Consider the following 9487-nt stretch of genomic DNA (forward strand, 5'->3'; position numbering starts at 1 on the left):
TTACGGTGACGTCTTCGAAGAGGATCTATAAAATAAGTGGGTCATAATACGTATCACCGGTAGGTAGCTTTATTAGCCTTCATAAAGCCATTTGTTCAGCACATAACAATAATTGCCTCAGTTTCGTGGAAAATTAAATGCTCGACCTCTTGGATCACTCCACAAAGCACTACCGACTTTTTATTGTTTATTTCACGCTCATAAATCCGCCACTTCAAATCTCGTGTAGGTACAGACTTCAGAATAACGTGAAGCATCTTCATTGAAGAAGATTTATTATCGTCAATTATTACGTTGCTACCGTTCGTGCTACTGTTTCAGACATTCACGATCTTTAACGGACAATTTTAAGTTATTTACAACCGTGTTGTAAAATACGTGAACCAAAAAAAAAAAGAAATGAAAATAACATTGAGTAAATACTACAAGTACAATTTTTGATAACAAACGTATTATCGCACCGAAAATGTGTAAAATTATATTCAAATTAATAATTAAAAGGATGTGGTAGTCGGGTAGGGTCAAACGATAAAGATGTGCAATTACCTTATCAACACTTTTGATGCACTTCAAATAAACCACTGGGCCGATATATAAAAAAAAGAAAACAATTTAAATATAGAATTTGCACCAGCAGCAGCTAAATTGAATTAGATAACGTTACTCAAATTAAGATAATGAGTTAATTAAAATTTATTTAATATCTGTGTGTACTGCTGTCTGTGTATATTGGGGGTTTTGGGGGTCATGGCTAGTCCATCTAAAAAATAAGATTATAACCAAATATATTTACGTAAGTTATTGAAAACAAAAACATTATCACAAATTTATTTTCAAATTTTACACGTGTTCTACCACTTGGAGACTTCTTCAGAAGTTCCAAGTTAATTTGTAATTCATTTAATGCAGATATAAATGTACATATTCTCGAAATGGTCGTATAAGTCGCGCAAAAATTTCTTAAACAGTGAAAGAGTCATTAAATTAATATACTTATCAGAACTTTCAGTAGATACAAAGGCCTTGGAGCACCCGGGCCCACCCTTGAGATGCATTGTTTTAAAAGTGTAGGCAGTCGAACGTAAGTCGTAACCAACTAATCCTGTATGCTACCTAACGTACGTTCCGATTATGAGATATACTTCATTTACTTTCTCTAGCGATGTGCCCTTTCCAATGTCTTGGATGCGCGCTGGCAAAATCGTAGGCAGGGAGAAAAAAGCTCAATATACTCTCGACTCTTGTTCATTAAACATACTTTTTCATACAGTACCTGCCAAAAGTTTGGTCAATCATGGTAGTAGTGCAAGTCGAATATGTTTTCAAATATAAATAAACATCTCGTTGATATTTTCAGTAGTAAATGGTACCAATAACAGCACATTTGAGCAACGCAATTGTAGTGGATAAAATGGTCAATTTTTCCGTGCAGTACTGTACGGATTATACGCTCCTTACTAGTTAAGAGTTTGGCCGAGGGTTGTCTCCTTTCTTTTCTGGCCTAGTGCTGTTCTTTTCTACTTTGCGTCGGTCAAACTGAAGGTCACATCCCTACCAAAACTAAATGAAGTATAGTAACGTATGAAAACGAAGTGTTCGCTATCTACATGTTTCTATGAATTCTGTGAACTGATTGTAAAATCGAATATGTTTTATTTTTACATATTACATAGAATATTAGTGTAACTTTCCAATTCTTAATGTTAACTCGTTTAAAGATCGTTTATCTCTCGCATTTGCGTGTATTGTCGCGTCATCTAAAGAAAGAACGCGTTTTTGAAACAACACTTTTTTTGATTATACTAAACGTACGAATGATGTGTGTGTGTGTATAGGATTATTTTATGTCAATTCGTTTTAGAAAATGACGCAATCTCGTGTCCAAGGCCAGTAAGATGGACAATGTACAAATATATTAAAATTAGTGACAGGTTTTTGACGCCATGCTTTTACTGCTAACGCAAATGTAGAATTTATTATAAACGATAAAACCCTTTGCCAAAAAAAAAATAGTCAAAAATGATTCCAGTGATCCTTGCCATTACATGCAGCTAATATTTGATCCAGATCTAAATATAACACTTTTTACTTTTCTTTTTATTTCAAAAAGATTAATTAAGGAAACACCTAAAACTGTTGATGAAGATTTTCATTTTCTAAACGAGTTTTACCAAAGTTTGTGATATATTTTGATAAATGTCTTATCATTTTCTCCTTGGTTTAATTTTCATTTTTGGTGTTTAATTTCTTCTAAGTAAGTTGTGATGATCATAGTTAGTGTATTGTTTCGTTACGATTAGATAGAAAAAATTATTACTTAATACGCAAAATTTCACAAATTTAATCTGCAGGGCCGATTGCTTACGCAAACTGTAATAACAAGGTTGTTTTTGTTTGATGATGAATTGAAGAATTTTTAGTCGATAAAGTCATTTAATCATCGCGTAATATATAACAATGATTATTTCATCAATTAGATGTACGTATAATCGTTATTTACGAATGCGAGTCTGTATTAATTTATTTTTTAAAAATTAATGTAATTTACTTTCCCTAGACTGACTTTATACTTATTTTTAGATGAAAATCCTAACAAAAAACCTATTTAACATATGTAAAAAAATAAATTAAAGACAAACTTTACAAAGTATTATATGCAATCCGAAATTGTTGTACCTTCTGTATTTGCGACTATTAAAAAAGAAAATCTCATTTAAGTATTTTTTCAGAGGGGTTGGTGATAACAATACAGATGCACCAATCGAAAATGTGTTTTATTCGTTAGTTAAAGTATTTGAAAGTTACACGACGATTATTATTATTCTTTTCCAGAAAAAAAGAACATCAAGTTCAAGGTTAGTACATTTAAATGATACACGTGCTTAGCTTGGAATTGCTTAAAATATACGTCTAATGGTTGTTTATCTATTTAAAATTCTTTAAGAGAATCCAGAAGAAGCGCTAATGTTAATTTGAGCAAAAAAATGTCAACATATGTATATTGAAAAACAATTTTTTATATAAAACGAAAATTCGTTCAACCCAACGAGATGAATATTGTTGTCTATTAGGTATGACTTGGGTACACACGTAAAATTATTAAGTAACAGAACCAGGCAGAGATACGCAAGAATTAGTTTGTACAGTAAATTTTCATTATTATTATTATTTTACATTTTTTTATAATGCATTCGTTTTCATTGTCCCGTAGTGTTTGATTTGTCAATTAATCGTCCCTTAGATATTCCCATCAGTTTATATAGGTACATTAATCAGAGTTGAAGGAATCGACTAGCGACCTGACCAATTTATTAATTGAAATAATAGCTGTTGATAGCGAAATCTCATTACCTTCAACCTGTTTTAATCATAACACAGATTAGCTTATATTCACCAAAGACTACCAGAATTAGTTACTTAATAAAATTTTAGTTATGAAGATCTCAAAAGTAATTAATTCAAATATTATCACATTATATTCCTTGTTTCTATTTTCAAATACTAAAATTTTTATGTATACACTTTTGTGTTATTTTCTTCTCAGAAGAGCCAGAATGTGCACATTAGGGACAAGCTAAGTAGTTTACAAAGTCAAATGTATGTATCACGTGAAATGGTTGTATGTATAATGTATTAAGTGTGAACTAAAGTTTGTTCAGGCAGTTGTGTTATTTTTCAAATTGGCCACGTGTCCAAGCAGGTGGACAATACATATATAAAGGCATTAGGCCATTGCCGATCTTGTTGTTGTTGTTGTTGTTGTTTTGTTGAGACAAACATTAAAAAAAAAAAACAACAAAAAAGGAATAAAACTAGCAGTCACTTGTAAGTAAATTAGTTTTCCTGAACTGATTGCCTGAATGCAGAATGTATTGTTTACTAATAAGACAGGTAAAGTTTTTTGTACCTTTGGACTAACGATATTCTATTTAATAAATTATTCATTATCACAAGTTATAAGTAGCGAAGGTTTGAATTAACTTTCAAAAAATAGTTGAAAATAAGCATTTACAGGACAATTCATCACGAGTCGCCGCTGTTTCAATAAGTACCCAATTCATTAAAGACTTCGGAGCCTGTTTTTCTAATTTCAATATCTTTTTGCTGTACGTTACATTTTCTTTGCAAAAAATGCAAATTATTATTGTTATTATCTATTAAATTGTTGTTAAAAAGAGACTCTATAAAAGTTAATAACAGAAAAACGAGAAATAAAGTATTAAATTAAAATTTACAATATGCAATAGGTATTAAGTACTTTACGGTCGAATGTAGAAATAAAACTTTCGAAGGTTTCGTTCTTTACCGATCGTTGGAGTCTCCGATGCGTTCGAGCATTGTTACGTCAAAAAAATTATGTAAATGCTTGTAGACTCTCATTATTGGACTGCCGCGAATTCACCTTCAGGTTGACGATTTATTATTATGTATGTAGAATACTATTTGGTATGTACTAAAGTATCTGTGGGTATAATAAGTGGTATGTATTCACTTATACGTAAATGTTTTATGTGTTCGTCAAGAGGAGACTACGAATGTGTGCCAGGGACACCGTCAGTCTGGTTCCTCTTCAAAAATGAAACCAAAAAATTGCTTTAATACTTTATACGTACCCAGACATGTGAAAACTAAAAAAAAATGATTGAAAGAGAAGATGTATGCAAGTACAAGACAAAAAGAATAATTATTTTGAATAAATCCATATTCCTCCCATAGTCTATGTACTTCTTCTATTGGATAATTGAAAATTTAATGAAGGTAGAGTCTTCAGTAATACTTATTAGATTATTACACTTAAAATTGATAAAAATGTTCCCAATATATTGGTCAACTTTGAGGTTTTTAAGTCAGTGTCTCGTACACTTATTACAAAAATTGTTCTCATGACTGCGTGAATCATTACAAATGTTACATGACTGTTTTTGGAGTTGCGTTCTTGTATTATACACGCGACCTTATAAAGTCAATCCATTGATACAGTATATAAATAAATCTACTGTATACATAAAACTCGGTACGCACCGGTTCAAATTAAAAGTAAGCGTAGGTCAAGAAATTCGACGTCCTTTCCAATACTGTATCTGTAGCGCAACTGGAAACGATTATTCTAAAGCAACACGTTTTTCCATTTAAAAATAAACAAGGTTTAAACCGATGAGAACGTTGTTTTCGAGAACATTGTGGAGAGTTCTATCAATGAAATGAAAAATTAAAAAAAAAAACCATTGTGGATCTCGCCCTCCTTCCAACAGTATTCCACATTTTCTCTAAGAAGTTTAGTAATGCATCTTTAAAGAACTACTCCTATGATTTTGCTTCAATTCCAATCGATGATCAGCCCACTATCAAGATCATACTATCACAATATAATTTTTAACTAAATCTTCTATTAGACCTCAACAAATCTCTTAAGGTCATCCCTCCACTCCAACAGTACCCCAAGTTTCCTCTAGGACGTTTAACAATACCTTCTAGAACAACTAGTCCTTTGATTTTGCTTCAATTCCAATTGATGACCAGGCCACCATCAAGATGAGATTTTCACAATATAATTTTCAACTTAATCTTCCATTAGACCTCAAAAACACTCCTTGTAGACCTTAATCCTCTTCACCAGTATTCCAAATTTTTCAAGGAAGTTTAGCAATGTCCTCTAGAAGAACTACTCCTTTGATTTAGTTTCAATTCCAATCGGTGGTCATCTCATCATCAAGATGACAATGTCACAATATAATTTTTAATTAAATCTTATATTAGACCTCAAAAAACCTCTTGAGGGCCTCTCTCCACTCCATCAGTACACCAAGTTTCCTCTAGGACGTTTAATAATACCTTCTAGAAGAACTACTCCATTGATTTTGTTTCAACTCCAATCGATGGTCATCTCACCATCAAGATGAGATTATCACAATATAATTTTCAACTTAATCTTCTCTTAGACCTCAAAAAAACTACTTGTAGACCTTAATCCTCTTCACCAGTATTCCAAATTTTCTCAAGGAAGTTTAACAATATCTTCTAGAAGAACTACTCCTTTGATTTAGCTTCAATTCCAATCGATGGCCATCGCACCATCAAGATGAGATTATCACAATATAATTTTCAACATAATCTTCTATTAGACCTCAAAAACACTCCTTGTGGACCTTAATCCTCTTCACCAGTATTCCAAATTTTCTCAAGGAAGTTTAGTAAGGTCTTCTAGAAGAACTACTCCATTGATTTTGTTTCAATTCCAATCGATGGTCAATTCACCATGAAAATTAGATTATCACAATATAATTTTTATCTAAATCTTCTATTAGACCTTAAACAAAACCCTTGTGAGCCTAAATCCTCTCCACTAGTATCTCGAAGTATCTCTAGGAAGTCCAACAATGCCTTCTTGAAGAACTACTCATTTGGTTTTGCTTCAATTCCAAACGATAGTCACCCCAACATCAAGATAAGATTCTCAAAATATTCCTTCTTTGTTTACATTTCATATTATGCCATAAAAATCCCCTGATATACCCCCTCCCCCCTATCCATCAGTATTCCAAACTTTTTCTGACAGTTTAGCAACAGGTCCCCAAAAATTTGGCAATCACCATTGTAAACTGATACTTGGTAGTTGACATGTGCCATATTATCCTTACACCTCCTTCAAAGAGACAATCGTGTTGATGCATACAAACAAGTAATTTTACAAGTACGACCTTGAGTGGCGTTAAACACCTCTGTTTGTATGTAGGATCCATGTGTACAGGTATGTATGTATAATTCTATGGGTCGGTCGGTGGTCCGAAATTCGCTTGTAACAGCGACAACCTACGCGTTTTCATCAGTGCAGTGTAATAGTATGTCAAGGTCCTAAATAGGAAGGAACAGCTTGACCCAGATTGGGCACGATCAGTTTCCAAATTAAATTGATTTCTAACAATCAAGGTCAACGTCTCCCTACCTTACAACACTCACTGTCAGCGAATACTAGGTAGATTGATCATGTTACACGGATTGTAATAAAATTAAAACAATTACCACTTAATGGTATTACTATTTCGATTTAATTCAATGCTACATGGAGTACATACACTGACTCATTCCACTCGAACTTGTATTTTGCCCTACAACAACAGTAAACTAGTTTTTTTTATAGCTTTCAAGCTTCCTATAAATTCAACATTGCTTCATCTCGATTAGTTGCATTTAGTGATTCTTGTGGCTAGAATTTTAGTCACGTAGTATGTATCAACTATGTGACCGATCATCCCGCACTCTTTGTTAATGAATATAGAATGACAATACCTTCAATTTGATAAAATACCAATTCCAAATCATCTAGACATCAGAAACAATAACTTTAAACCACTTTAACAGTGAAAGCTTTCCTGAATTAGAATGAAACAACAAAATTTTACTAACATTTACAAGTTATTCCCCCCCTATCAGTCACTGTAAGCTCGAAACTGACAGCACCATTGCTTCAAGTGGTCGAAATTCACTTTTGTGAACGATTTGTTTAATTCTTTGTGTTAAAAATAATTTGAAAAATTAAATTTAAAGGAATTGTTTGTTAATAGGTATGCAACACATCGTACACTTCAGCATAAGAAATTGCTCATACTAACTACGTAATACTACTTTGCCTTGTGCTTACAGCACATCATATATAATATTCAACACTCGCTACGTAATTCGCCTTGTATTAGAGGCATCATCAACAATTATATTGTGTATTTTATTAAATTGTACAAGTACATTACATTAAATTTATTGAAAGCTTTCTGCTTCGTTTTTTGAATTTTTACGAATGAAAATTCTAATTTTCATTCACATTTCATAAAACTGGTAATCTATTAATGTTGCTATTCGTTGATAAAAAGCTTTTTATTTAAATCGCCCGAGTAATTAGTATGTAATAAGGTTAAATGTCGCCTTTAAATATGCTACTTAAGATGCGTTCTAGGACAATCTTTGAAACAATAATAATTGGTAATCAACCATCAAAGGCTGTTACATAAAAAAAAGCACTGACAGTTAACCCAACAAAATTTATATCAATATTCAGCGACGGTTTTGAGTTACTCATAAAGAAAATTTTAGCATATTTTTATTTTCTAACTTACCTTACAACAATAAGCCATTACAATGAAGCTAAAGAAGTGATAATTTAATCGTATGTAATTTATTCAATTCTTGAATCAAATTACGTTATTGTTATCGTATCATACGCCTTCTTAAATCCTTTCAAAGCAAATTTGAAACCGTTTAATAATTTTATTACTAGACAATAATTAATATTATAGCAACTATTGTTGATAAAGCAGCATAGATATCTACAATTTCCTTTCTCATCGTTTAAAACAGATGTCCTTTATTTATTATTATCCACACGTGTCATGTACACATGCAAAATCATTACCACACAACGCTTTATCAGAAAAGTTTTGTAATTTTTAATTCGATTCATAAATGGTTTGATTCAACATTTGTCAACATTTAATCCAATTGTTGTTCTTATTGGCAATCTGTTGTTCGTCATCTAATATAATATACAAATACATGTATACCATCGCGTTTTGCAATTTATAATTATTTATGATAATGATTGACCACATAGATAAATTCGTTATATCATATTACTGATAACAGGTCGTTGGCCTCGTGGAAATATCAGTTGTATTTATAACTTGTAATTGCATGCCAGTTTTTATTGATTTGTAAAAAAGTATTCAACACGATTGTTAACAAACAAACAATCCGAAATACATACATAGATAAAACTGTAGAAAATAAACTCTTATTACTTTCTTTAATCCGCGAAAAAATTATCTCTTTGTCACAAGTGTTTTGTTAGTGTTTAAAAATAACTAATTTTTATTCCTCAAAATTGATAAAAATAAAATTTGTTGTTTGTTGTTATTTCATAGATTAATTTTAGAATTGTTTTCAAACTTTTCCTTCTCAGACGTGAGGTAGACGACCATTATTATGTGTACACATATATGAAATTCTTGTGAATAAACAGGCCAATTAATAAAAACAGCATTTTACAACGTCTAGTTGATTAAGAAGAAAGAACAGTAACCCCTGAAATACTTTTTTGTAAATATCAATTATATTTTTAAATCTATTTATGTCTGGAAAAATACGCAAATACTTGGAGGTTTCTGTAACTGTATTTACAATATTCTATTGCACGTATGAATTATCAAAAGGGCGGCATCATTTTTAAAAGGTACGTACTTTATTACATAATTATCACTTTTCGAAGAGTAGTAAATGCCTTCCATCTTCCAATAATTTCACGAGCGCTTTGTTATTTTTAAATCATTTTATATATTTTAACGAAAATAGTGCCGAAAAGTGCCTATTTGACACCGCACTCGGAAACCGTTGGCACCATGAGATTCTACGTACTTTTCTACATAATATTCATTTCTTAAAGCTTAGTGAATGCCTTTCATCTTCCAATAATTTCACGAGCGCTTTTTTATGTTTAAAT

Source organism: Agrilus planipennis, unplaced genomic scaffold (genome assembly GCF_000699045.2).
Source record: "Agrilus planipennis isolate EAB-ADULT unplaced genomic scaffold, Apla_2.0 scaffold195, whole genome shotgun sequence".
Taxonomy (NCBI): Eukaryota; Metazoa; Arthropoda; class Insecta; order Coleoptera; family Buprestidae; genus Agrilus; species Agrilus planipennis.